The 13,351-nt window shown below is 50.3% G+C and overlaps 1 protein-coding gene across 8 annotated transcripts in view; it reads left to right on the plus strand.

Annotated features, from left to right (window-relative positions):
• The window catches only part of KDM4B (lysine demethylase 4B), a 131,336-nt gene that overhangs the window by 326 nt on the left and 117,659 nt on the right, over nt 1-13,351 (plus strand). The gene's annotated exons all lie outside the window — the stretch shown is intronic.

Here is a 13,351-nt window from a genome sequence, read left to right on the forward strand (position 1 = left end):
CCCGGCCCGGGGCGCCCGTTGGCCTCGGGCGGGGGCGGTGCGGCTGGACAATAGCGGGGCCAGGGACGGGAGGCTGGGGCGCCCTGCCTGGGCTAGGGGCTCGCGGGGGTTGGGCCGGGGCGTCCCCGCCGGCCCCGCACAAAAGATGACAGCGTGGGTGGCCCATCCAGGCCGGCCCTGTTCGGCTGGGCCCTTCTATTATTCACAACAATCCTGATAGTTAAAAAAAAAAATAATTACAATAAAGAGAGCCCAGGCCCTGGGTGGAACCCCCTGCATTTCCGGCCCTTTGGGCACTAGTGGGATTAACGGGGCGCTTCCCAGGGACTCTCCCCGAAATATCCATCACTGCATCCCACTCCCCTCCCGGAGTCAACCCGCAGTGCCATCGCGGCTTCCAAACTTGCCTTTCATCTCCGTTAGCCCCCCCTAAAATAAGCATGCAATCTGGATTTTTCATTTTAAAAAATGTATCCACTTGCTATGCACATCACAGATTATAGACGCGTCCCACAGTCCCTCCCCCTCTCAGCTCCATCACTATCTCCAAGTCCCCCTTCTCTGTAGCAATAAATTGTGGAGTGGCTTCCGCATCACCTCCTAGGGCTGTCCTCCTCACCCCGAGGGAGCTGGGGATGGATTCATTCTGAATGACAACTGACCTGGAATGTGCAAGGGCCCAGGTCTGCACCCCATGGATGCTATGGCACCAGGGGAATTGGGGTGCACGTACACCTGGGCAAAGTGAAAGGTTTTACAGGGTTCCCCCCTCCCCCCGGGCGCGGGGGAGGCATGGACTGTGCTTCAGTGTGTCCCATCTGTTCTCCCTCCCCCCGCCCCCCATCCTTTTGTTTTAATAATTCAGGTGCACCTGGAGAACTGTTTCCTGAGTTCTGTTCAGTGTCCAAGATCCTGTTATATGTAAAAATTGTGTCCTTTTCCATGTGTTTCTGTCAATGGCATTTATTCAGCAAGCTCCTTGGGTCCCACTGTCTTAAGGTCTGAGATGCCTGTCCCACCCCTCTGCTTCAACAGCCAGTTATCTGGCTGCCCCCAGGTTGGAGAAAACCCCTAACACGGGCTCATTAGATGACTCCTGTGGGCTTTTCTTGCCCCCATGGTGCAAGAACTAATGACTCCCCTAATTCTCAAATAATAGCTTCCTTATGAGGCATGGGGAGGGTTTGTCAACTCACTGGTCAGCCTTTTCTTGCCTCCTTTGCAAAAGCAGTGGGTAGCCTCTCTCGTCTTTGCAGTTTGTTTTTTGGAAACCGAAGGACAGAGTGTAAAAGTCGAGGAGTCAACTTGTGATTATCTAAGTCCAGGGTTTTTGAAACTCACTGGTCCTCTTTCTGTGCGTCTGATTGGATGCTTGGCAGATTTTGCTGCTCCTCGTGCAGGGGACACTGTGATGGTCAAACCACCCTCCCCTGGTGGAGGTCACTTTGGAGGGTGCGGGCAAGACAATGGTTTCGGTGTGATGACACAAATGCTCCCAGGTGTTGCCCGGGTGTGCAAGTGGTTACTGTGTCAGGTGCCTCATGTGCATGTGTGCATGTGTGTAGTTCTTGAGACTTGAAATGTATATAGATCTTACTTAGTAACAATTGATTTTCTTGCATTTGCTAATCCTTGCCTCTTTAAAGAGTGGACTGCTAAGGAGCTGTTAAATAATGTTAGAGCTTAAATAACGTTCAGGACCCCCCTCCGCCTTTGTTCTACTTTGCTGTTTTCTAGAAAAGACCCTCCCTCTGTCCTAGTGCCTTCCTGCAGGAGCTCCCCGGGGCAGTCAGGGGCCCTCTGTGGTGTCTGTGTCTCCCCCCCACCAGCCCCCCAAAACGTGATCCCACATCTCTCCGCCTCCTCTGCTGGTTTCTTGTGCTCCACCCCTTTCCCCTGGCTGACTCATCTGAGCCTCTGCCCTGGAGAGCCCATCTGTTCCTTGGTTCCATCTGACACCTGTGAGGATGGGCATTGGGGATGGGAGTGCTGAGGCAGGTTTTGGGGAGTCCCTGCCTTTAAAGGGGCTTCAGATTTAGTGAGGGAAAGAGAAAAAGGGTGTTCTCAGCTATGATGGTGGTGTGGAGCCCACTGTCCTCAGGGGAGGGCTGGCTCATGGAGCAGGCAGGATGAGGTGATGGGTGCTGAGGAATGAAGGAGGGGACCAAGGCATGGGCAAATGAGCATTTCCAATTGGCTTGCTTCCTGGGATCTGTATTCAGAGTCTTGGTGTGGGGTTCAGAGCTGTGTGACCTTAGACTAGTCACTTGCTCAAGAACAAAATGGGGTGGTCACTAAACCTTCCCAAGTGTGGTTGGGGTGTGGAGAGCAAACGAGCTGTGGGCAGATGGCAGGGCAGTGACGGCTCCATACACCTGCTGGGCCACTGTCACACCTCACTGGGGTTCCGGACTCTGCCCTTCTGCGGCCACAGCTCTTACCTGTCCGGCCACTGAGTACTTCTGCTTCCAGCCGAGAATGCCAGACAGAAGAGGACAGGGCCTAAACCTGGACTCCATTCTGACTTGCTGTTCTTGGCCGTGTCCTTGTCTTCCTGTTCTCTTCATTCCCCACATGAGTCTGAGGACCTGCGTTCAAATCCCTCCTTTGGGGCAGGTCACTTCACGTCTCTGGGCCTCACTTTCCTCATTTGTAAAATGGGTATAATGAGAACCCAGCTCCAGTAATTGTGAGGATGAAAGGGGATGAAAGGCTCTAAAGTGCTTTGCAGGGCGCCAGGGAGCTGTGAACCCCTAGCTGATTTATTATCACTGGGTGCTGTCTGATTCTGCCCCGGTCTCCCCATTTGCCCTGTCCACACTTGGGCTGGATTGTTCTCTGGGAGGGCTTTCCTGGGTACGGTGGGGTGTTGAGGAGCATCCCTGGCCCCAACCACTTGATGTCAACAGCACTCCCCCCACTACCAACTGTGGCAACTGCATTTCCCAGACATTGCCCAGTGTCCCATGGGGGGTACAGTCACCCACAGGTGAGACTCTCTCACTTAACAGCAGCCTGATATTTGGCCGTATCCCCGATGTATCTCTTATTCTAGTTCCCTTTGCCCCCTTCCTCCCTTCCAGTCTTTAATAGGGAGGGGCTTCTATTTACAAATTGTGTCTAGCCCAGTGGTTCTCAACCTTCCGGCCCTTTAAATACAGTTCCTCATGTTGTGACCCAACCATAAAATTATTTTCGTTGCTACTTCATAACTGTAATGTTGCTACTGGTTATGAATCGTAATGTAAATATGTGATATGCAGGATGGTCTTAGGCGACCCCTGTGAAAGGGTCATTCGACCGCCAAAGGAGTCGTGACCCACAGGTTGAGAACTGCTGGTCTAGCCCATAGTCCTAGGCCTGGCTGTCCAGGTTTTTCCCAGTTGTCACTCTGACTTTCCCCCGCCCTTCCCAGCCTACTGCTTCCATCTCCCCATCCCCCAGGAGAGAAGCTCACAGACACTCCCAATGCCACCTGAGCCCTTGCCACTTGTCCGTATCCTGTCCATAGTGTGGGGGTTTACCTAACTGTTCTTGGCCTCTGGGAATCACAAGTCTCCTACCCAGGTTTCCACACCCTCCTGGCACCATATCCCTTCCTGTCAATTTGCTTAACAGTTGTCTGGACTTTAAGGTAAATCACTTCTTTAATCTTTGCCTTTTCCTGAACAGTTTTGTCTGTGGAGTCATTGGACTGTTAATATACTAGTTGCAGATACTTTTACACAATAAAATTAATTTTAAAAAGTTTGTATTCATACTAAGGCCTGAGTGGATCAATGAATTTATTTTATTGTCAGATGAATTGGTTTTTGAGTTTACTCCCTGGTTTGAATTGGCCTGTGCTGGGAGCATCTTGGTTAGATAAGGTGTCCTGACTCTGTCTTTTTTCACTCCTGCTCGCTCAAGGTGCTTAAAAACCTTTAAAAATGGCCTTCCTCTGCTTAGAACCCTCCAGTGACTTCTTGTTCTTGAAAAAAAAGTCCAGCTCCCTTTCCATGGCCTCCCTGCTTTGTCCTCTGTGGTGGTCTCCCCTCCTGTGCCTGTACCCCTTCAGTCTAACCAGCTTCCCTGCCTCCTCTTCCCTGCCTCAGGGCCTTTGCACTTGCTGTTCCCTCTGCCAGAATGCTGTCCCCTCACATCTCTACTCAGCTGGCTTCTTATCTTTAGGTCTTGGCTCAGAGAGGCCATCACTGCCCACACTGCCTACATTCACCCTTCCAACCACCTTGCCCCCATCCTGCCTGTTCTTCTTTGCACTCAGTATTACCAGAAGTGCATATTAATCTGCTTATGTATTTGCTGTCTGTCTCATTCATGAGGGGGAGCTTTTTCTGTAAAGGGTCAGGCGAGACGGCGTCTGTTCCAACTATTCCACTCTGCCTTGTAGCACAAAAGTATGAGTGGGTGTATCTGTGTTCCAATAAAATTTTACTTATGGACACAGGAATGTGAATTTCATATACTTTTCATGTGTCATGAACTATTTTTCTTTTTTTGATCTCCCTCCCCCCTCAGCCATTAAAAAAATCAGAAACAGTCTTAGTTTGTAGGCTGTACAAAAGCAGGTGGCAGGCTATGTTTGACCCACAGAATAATATGTCTTCATTGTTGCATGTCTCTCTAGCACCTAGAGCAGTTCTTCGCACACAGTAGATGTTCAGCAAACATTAGTGTGTTAATGGAATGAATTTCCATCTTTCTTACATCAAAGCATTTAGAGCAGGGGTGGGCAAACTTTTTGACTCGAGGGCCACAATGAGTTCTTAAACTGGACCGGAGGGCCGGAACAAAAGCATGGATGGAGTGTTTGTGTGAACTAATATAAATTCAAAGTAAACATCATTACATAAAAGGGTACGGTCTTTTTTTTTTTTTTAGTTTTATTCATTTCATACGGGCCCACGGATGATTTAGAGTCATAGTCTGTATTTTAAAAAATGGATTTCAAGGGGAATTTAAAAAGTACAGGGGATGTAAGAAAATGTTTTGACTCCATCCACCCAAAAAACCTCATAGTAAAGGAGAAAAAAAAGAGTCTGTGTACGGTAAATGGGTAAATACTTTGCTGTTTGCAGATGCCTGACTTTTTCATTCTGCTTCACTCTATACCTTTTGCGTAGCATCCCGTCAGAAGATTGGTAAGGAGTCTACCTGGCTTTAAAGAGTTTGCTTTGGCTTGGCAGAAGCTGAGGGTTTAAAAGGAAGACACTGTTTCCTAATCATTTGGTTTTATAAACATCCAACCCATCAGCTTTACCATTACCAATGCCCCTGTCAGGAGGGGTGAATGTAGTCCTGGGAAATGCTGCTTTTTGCATGGGAACACTCGTGAAGAGCTGGCTTTTGTGGGTTCGACATTTGAGCTTTGTGGGTTTGACATTTGAGCTTCGTAGGGTGAGTGGATGGTGAGATGGCCGTGTTGGGTGCGAGGTAATGGCGCTGCCCATACTTCCTTGGCCTCACTCCTCTACCTCAGCTTTTGGGAGCGAAGACTGGCTGACGAGTGATTTCTGAGTCAAGCAGTTCTTTAGCATCTTGGATTTGGTACTGTCCTGGGAACGTTCTGACTTGTCAAGGAAGCACACCGTTAATTTACGGTCATGCCTTCTTTAGTTGATTGAAATAAACAACCTGGAGAGGGTTCCTCAGGACTTCTTGGCTTAACAAAGTTGACTGTCCTTTTTGTTTGTTTGTTTGCTTCTTTCGATCTTCCTCTGCCTCTCCATCTATCCCTTCCCTTCCCTCTCCTCTTTTCTTGTCCCACCCCAGTGGTGCCAGTGGACATAGGGGGTTAATGAAAAGTTTGCATTAAGCTGTCTTTGCTTCATGGTTGGGCGGTGCTTTTTGGGCTGTGACTCTCTGGGGTAGAGGCCTTGAGTGTGTTTGTTCAGTGGACAAAGAATAACAATCAGAGTGCCAGCCACTGAGGGCTGCAGTGCCCAAATGGGTCTCCAAGCCCAGAACAGAACAATAACAAATGTAGCATTTGGCTCCATTGGCCGGTACCAGTGATGGCAGTTAGGACTCTCAAACAAGCCTGTACAGCAAGCTGTGAAGGGGTGGGCACTCAGCATTTGTCTCCAGCATCCACTTCCCTTCTGTGTTTGCATTTGGACCCAATAGATGACATCTTCTGGGCAGATAGGGGTGGAGGTGGGCCTGCCTTCATGGTTTCATGGCTGCTGCCTCCAGTCTCGGAGGGGGGTGGGGGTGGTGGAGAGAAATGATTCATGTAAAATGAGCTGGCAGTGGATCCAGAACTGTGCTTTGTGCACAAGAAGCGAGAGGATGGATCAGGAGGCCTCTTTAGAGCAAGAGCCAGCCTGAAGCCTCCAGCCGGCAGTGACAGCCTGACAACAGGGGCATGCTGGGGATCTCCAGACAGGTGGGGTGGAACCGGGGTGTATGCTCAGCCGGAACCCGGACCCCACCATGCTCAGCACCCCATCTCTACTTGGAGAGCTCTAAATCTGCTAGTTAGGTGCCCCGAGTGAGTGCGGGGCAACTTGCTTTGGCTCCACAGGATGTGGGGCATCCCAGCTGGGCAGCTGGACTGGGAGATTCCGTCATATTGCTGCTGGTCTCTTCAAATCCCCGCTGTTCCCCCATTCTTTTTAAAAAAATCCCATCTGTCAGAAAGGGTTGACCCTAAGCAGAGTGGGCTTCCTATCTTAGGCCAGCAGCTGCATGGATCTTGATTATCTTGGTCACAGGTCGAGAGAGATCATTGTTCCATCTCTAGCTGGCATGTGAGTAAAGCCCTGGGAATTTAAACTCTTTTTAAAAAATATATATTTTTATTGATTTCAGATAGGAAGGGAGAGAGAGATAGAAACATCAGTGACAACAGAGAATCATTGATCAGCTGCCTTCTGCACGCCCCCTACTGGGGATCGAGCCCACAACCAGGGCATGTGCCCTTGACTGGAATGGAACCTGGGACCCTTCAGTCCACAGGCTATGCTCTAGCCACTGAGCCAAACCGGTTAGGGCTAAACTCTTGATTTATTGTTTTAGTAGAGGCCTGGTGCACGAAATTCATGCACTCGGGGGGGGGAGAGGGGGGGGTTCCCCAGCCTGGCCTGTGCCCTCTCACAGTGCGGGAGCCCTAGATCGATTGCCCCAAAGAGGTAGGCCCTGCCCACCCATCCGGAGCTCCTCAATGGATTGCCCCAAATAGGTAGGCCGGAGCGGTGTGACTTGCCTTTGCACCGTGCACGCAGCGTCAAGCCCGCACCCACCTGTGCGCATGTGCTCTCGATGTGTGCAGCCTCCTGGTGATCGCTCGTTGCAGCGTGAGGGTTCATGGTGTGAGGGCGTGATGACCACATAGGCTTTTATTAGTATAGATTCCAACTCCTTCCCCCTGAGAAAGAGTAGAGAGTCGGTAGAGAAAGCTAGTTTTCTGACACCTTTTTGGAAGAGAAAGCATCTCGTTTCACGGCCTTCCTGGGCTACAGCAGGTGGAAGCCAGAGAATGGTCTTGGCCACTCGGGCCTCCTTTTGTCCTTCTTGCACCAAAGGCAAAGCGGAGCCCCGATCTGAGCTAAAGACTGATGAGCAGTGTTGTTCATTGAGGAACTGGCTCCTCTCACCAGGCCCCATGGAAGGAAGGAGGGGTGGCCGGATGGATGGACTGATGGACAGAGCTCATTAGCCACTGATAGAGCTATAGCAAGTGGGTGTGGTCAGGTTCACACTGACCGCTTCAGGGACCTCGGGCAACGTGTCTCCGGTCATATCATGTGGCCTCTGCAAACTCTGAAGCCATGTCATCCACCAACCTCAAGGCGAAGATATACAACTGAGAATGGAAGAAGGCCTCTCATGCATGGTCTGGGGGACAAGTCGCTTGTTTTTGTGATTCTGGTTGGACTGGGACTTTGCGGTGGACACATAGCCATGGGACATGTTCCCCAAGCCCTGGGTCTGGCTGAGGGTGTCTGCATTTATCTAGTTGAGTGTGACAGTTGTTGAGCCTGCGTGTGTATAGCCAGGTGAACAGCATGTCCTGCCCACAGGGTCATGGGGCCATGGATGGAGCAGGACTGGGGAGATCAGAGTGAACGGTGGGGACCTGGGGGGATGTTGTGCAGAATTTCGAAGATAGATGGAAACCAAACCTGTGGAAGCATGGCTGGCACAGTGCTTGTGGCTCAGGTGTGACCAGGGAGGCAACTGAAGAGTCGCCATGTGAGCTGAGTCTTGTCATCTTGGGTAATGGTGAGCTGGTGGGCAGAGAAAGAGAGGCATTTGGAGGGGACACTGGGGGCTGTGGCCTGGGAGACCCATGTGGAAGAGCATAGAGGAGGCAAGGGAAGCTGGGGGAGGCCCATTTGTTTCTTGGGTGCCTCTGGGGGCCCCCCAGTGTCAGCCACTGAGGGGTTAAGATGAGCGAGAGGTGGCAGATCTGCCCTCAGGGAGCATAGAGTATGGTTGATGAAGCAGGACCAAAGTCATTCCAGTCATTGGGGAGAGCTATGTGATAGCTGCCCAGTGATTGGCTCTGGTATACTGACCAGACCCCGAATTTTCTAGGACAACAGCCCCTCTTAAAATGCTCTGCCCTGTCTTCTTTTAAAAAAATATTTTTATTGAGATATTTACATGCCATAAAATGCACCATTTTAAAGTGGACAATTCAGTGGCTTTTAGAACATTTACAGAGTTGTGCTACCATCACCACCGTCTAATTCCAGAACCTTTTCATCAGTCCAAAAGGAACCCCATCCCTATTAAACTATCACTCCCCACCTCCCTCAGCCCCTGGCAACCACTAACCCACTTTCTTTCTCTGTGGATTTGCCTGTTCACATTTCACATAAATGGAATCACATACTATGTGGTCTTTGGGTCTGGCTCCTTTCACTGTTTTCAAGGTTCATCCACATTGTAGCAGGTGTCAGTGCATCGCTTCTTTTTATAGCCGAATAATATTCCAGTGTTTGGATGGACATATTGTGTTGATCCACTATCTGTTGATGGACATTTGGGTAGTTTCTCCTTCTTTCTGCCCCTTCTTTCCCACTGTCTCAGAGTTCTAAAATTCTAGGGCTGGAGTGTGCTTACTGCTCACCCAGCTGATCTCCTGTGCAGAGGCAGCACGGGAAGCCTTTGTGGGGTTACGTTTTGGAGGCTGAGGCTGGGAGGGGTCAGCAGAAGAAGGTAAGAATAAGGGAGGCCTGGCCTGTGGTGTTGTGGGTTCTAGGTTGGGGTTGGGCTTCCAGGAGGAGGGAAGCCTGGCATGTCAGGTGCAATGCCCAGCTCACCACCTGCGGGAAGCTGCCAGGCTGTCCTTTGCACACTTAGGCCATGAACTCCAGTATTCAGTGGTGAGTCCTCACCTCTCTGCCTGCCTTTCCTCCAGCCCAAGCCAGGCAGGGTCCACCTGGGTTGGGCTGTGCCTAGGCCACTGGCATGTCCCCTGAAGGACCTCTTAGTGCAGCCACTGGGCCTCTGCAGCCCCTGGCCAATTCTCTTTCCTGGTCTGTCTGGTCTTGGCCCTGACAGGATTCTGAGTTATCTCTTAGAAGGCAGCAGCTGCCAAGTTTTAAGCTTCTCTGTGGCCCTTACAAGCCCCACTGAGTAGTCCTGTAGGTGGACTTGGCTCTTGCCTTGGTATCCTTCCCTCCAAGGCTTGTGCTGTCACCATGCCTGGTGATTGGCCCACTTGCTTTGCTGGTGTCTTCCCTGTGGGGAAGAGGTATGTGTGTGTGTGACTTGCAGTCCCCCTGGTGAGGATACAGATAACCTGGGTGTCCTGAGTGCCAGGGCGTTGCTTATGGCACTAGGACGATGCCATGGGAGATGCACACGAACACTAAGTGTCAAATGTCAGAATTGGGCCCCTACCTCATGCTGTATACGAACACTAACTCCAGATGACCAAAGATCTAAAGTGAGAGCTGAACCAACAAAAGCCTTGGGAGAAAATACAGCACAAATATAAACTGATGTCTGAGGTAGCGCTGCCACTAATGACATAAGGCAGCCACATGTATAATTTAAAATTTTCTAGTAGCCACACGAAAAGGTAAAAAGAAACAGGCGACTTTAATTTGAATAGTGTATTTAAGTGAACCCAAATATCCAAAATATTACTGTTTCATGTAATATTGTATTTTAAACTTGACATCTTGGTGTATTTCCCATTCTGACAGCCTGTGTCTATTTCACACTTGACATCCTGGTGCAATTCACACTCAGTGCTGCTGCACTAGGCCTCACAGGCTGGTCTTTGGGAAGACTTCTGTCTCTGGATGAGCTGAGTGCTGTGATTGGTCAGGGATGTTGTAAATGGGGGTGCCTGGTATTTAGTGGAGGCTGGCCCCTTCCCATCAGAGTTTCTGGATCTGTTAGCCTGTAACTGGAGAGACGAGACAGACCCAACACAAACCAGCGACAGCCGTTTGAGGAGTGAGGGGGTGAGACCCACTATGGCGGAGTGTAGCTGAGGCGGGGGCAGGGAGGCCCTGAGGCTTTCATAGAGGTGGTGGGAATGAAGCTTGGAGGAGAAGGAGGCTGTGGGTTTGCCTGGACAGCACAGCTGACCTTGGGGAGATCAGAGACTGACCCCTGGAGGGCCTGTGATTGAGATGCTGTGGGGAAGTGGGAACAAGCTGAAAGCCCGTCTCTTGAGACTCTGGCCAAGCCAGCCTGCCGCTCACTCCAGGATGTTGGGCTTGATGGCCAGCCCTCAGAGGGTTGAGCAGCCATGGCTGTGGCCCAATCCTTCCCATGGACCCTTGCACACAGCCTCTCATCTTTGACAGGAACTTGAAACCTTGTCCTGGCAGCAAGGCCTGAGGGTTCTGAAGGCCGAACCGATGGCAGTGCATTGGTGGCATGTATGCTGGACATGCTGGGGGCTGTGAACTTGGGACTCGAGATATTTCCATGGAGGAATCGGAAGAACTTGGAATGGTGCTTTGGCCATAGGAAAACCCAGGAGAAAGAGTTGTATACAGCGTAGTTTGGAAATAACATCCACAGCTGCAGATGATTTTTAAATGGCCTGAGGTCTTGAGGTTGAATGGCTGAGTGGGATTGGCAGCTAGAGGCTGGTACTCATGCACTGAGCCTGCCTGGGTTCAGATGCCTCTGCTGAGTTTTTATCCTTAATCCTAAAATGGGGATGATAGGGGAGGTTTTTGCTTCAAGCGTGGGTGAGATTAACTGAGTTACTACATGAAAATTCCTTAGTAAAATAATTCCCACCCTAGGAGTGATTCTGCAGCCAGGGGACACTGTGCATTATCTGGGGATATCTGTGGTTGTCACAATGGGGTGTGTGTGTGCTGCTGGCATCGAGTGGGTGGGTGTCAGGGATGCTGCTCAACCCCTCACAGTACCCAGGATGGCCCCCACAGAGAATGTTCTGATTTCAAGCACCCTTGGCCAGAGATAGGCTTCATTCAGTAGATTACAATAATGAGTTTTCTCTGGGCTTCTGTTCTTTCCTTGACTGTGAATCAAGGTGTTGCAATAAAAGCTTCTGAAATCATTTTCCATTTCAGAACAGCCCATAGGTTTTGGTGCTGCTGTTCCATATTTGTACTGGGAAGGAAGTTAGGGAACAATTGAGCTTATTAGAAGCCACCTTGAAAATAAGTTGGTTTCAGCCAAAGGACTTGTATGCATGCATATAAGCCTAACCAATGGACACAGACACCAGGGGTGGGGGTATAAGCGGGGGTGGGGGGGGTGGGGGGGCAATGGGGCGATAAGGACACATATATAATACCTTAATCAATAAAAAAAATTAAAAATAAAACAGTAAATAAATAAATTAACAAACAAGTGTTGGCAAGGATGTGGAGAAAAGGGAAAAAAAAGTTGGTTTTTCTTCTTCTGAAGCTTCTTTACCAGTATTTTATGGGTCAGATAGAAGGGTTGGACAGGGTTTTATGGACCAGGAAGCTGGGTGGTATTCTGGGGGAGGCTGGACTGGAGGCAGCCAGGCTGGAGCTCAAAGTCCTGCCTGTTCTGAACACCTCTTCAGGTTGTTTCCTCCAGGGAACCTGGGGTTTGACATGGATCCACCAGCCCAGAGCACTGTGCCTCAGGCCCATGTGAGGGCTGGGGTGGGACGGTGGCTTTGCAGACTGACTCCTGGCAGTGACAGGTTTGGGTTAGGTTTCGTGTTCTTCGGCTGTCTCTGCTTGTGCTCAGGTGTCCTAGGTGTGGCCACCATGAGACCAGATACCTGGAGGTGCTGTTTCCATGTTCTAGCCCCTGTTCCCTGCAGCCACGGGTCTCCTGGATTCATTCATTTGGCCTTTAGCCAAAAGAAGTCCTGAAAATGTTATTGGCCAAGTCGTAGTGGCTGTTCCCCTAACTCAGTGGTTCTTAACCTTCTGGCCCTTTAAATACAGTTCCTCATGTTGTGACCCAACCATAAAATTATTTTTGTTGCTACTTCATAACTAATGTTGCTACTGTTATGAATCGTAATGTAAATATCTGATATGCAGGATGGTCTTAGGTGACTCCTGTGAAAGGGTCATTCGACCGCCAAAGGGGTCGCGACCCACAGGTTGAGTCTTAGGGCCTAACAAGACTCCTAGAGGGATCTTCATTATAAAAATAATTTGTCTTCACTGTATAAAAATCAGCAGTTTCAGCAAAGCAAAACCAAAACAATACAGACCACCAGTAGTCCCTGATGAGCTTCTGATGTGTGTGTTCAGTCAATATGGAATTTGTGTGGGTCCCTCTGTGTGCTCCTGGGGTCCAGCTGTCGGTTTGGGGGTGACAGGATATTTTTCTTGCTCTGAGAGGCTGATGTGGTTATTGGGGAGGCAAGAACTCCCATGTGGGGCTGGTGATATAGCCCTGTGACCAATAGGCAGGGGGTCCTGTCACATAGTCTGGGCACCCAGAGGGCTGGGACCTCAATGGAGTCAGGATCGGTCAAGGGCGAGGGAGCAGGTGTTGCCAGTGACCCTGACCCACTATGCACTGCACAGGTGAGAGGCGAGTATGCCTGATTGAGCCCCACACTCCCTTTCTGCCTGTAGCGTCGGTGGTTTGGCACTGCGCCTGGGCTGGGCTCAGTGATGAACTTGGGGCTGTGGAGGAGACCTGGCAAGAGTGGGTGTCTCAGGAAACTGCCAGAACCCTTAGCTCTTTGCCTTGGAGCAGCCCTACAGTGACGTGACTGGCTTGGAGAAAGCCTATTGAACTCTGATTGACCCCCTAAATGCTGATATTGTCCCTTGAGGTGTGGGTGAGGCAGACCGGGAAGCATTAAGGGCTGTGGGACTTGGTAAAGTTTTCCTTGGAAAAGAAGCACCCCCTAGGTATAGGAACCCCCAGCAGTCCAGGAGCTCAGGAAGACCAGGGGACT

This window comes from Myotis lucifugus, unplaced genomic scaffold (genome assembly GCF_000147115.1).
Source record: "Myotis lucifugus unplaced genomic scaffold, Myoluc2.0 scaffold_612, whole genome shotgun sequence".
Taxonomy (NCBI): Eukaryota; Metazoa; Chordata; class Mammalia; order Chiroptera; family Vespertilionidae; genus Myotis; species Myotis lucifugus.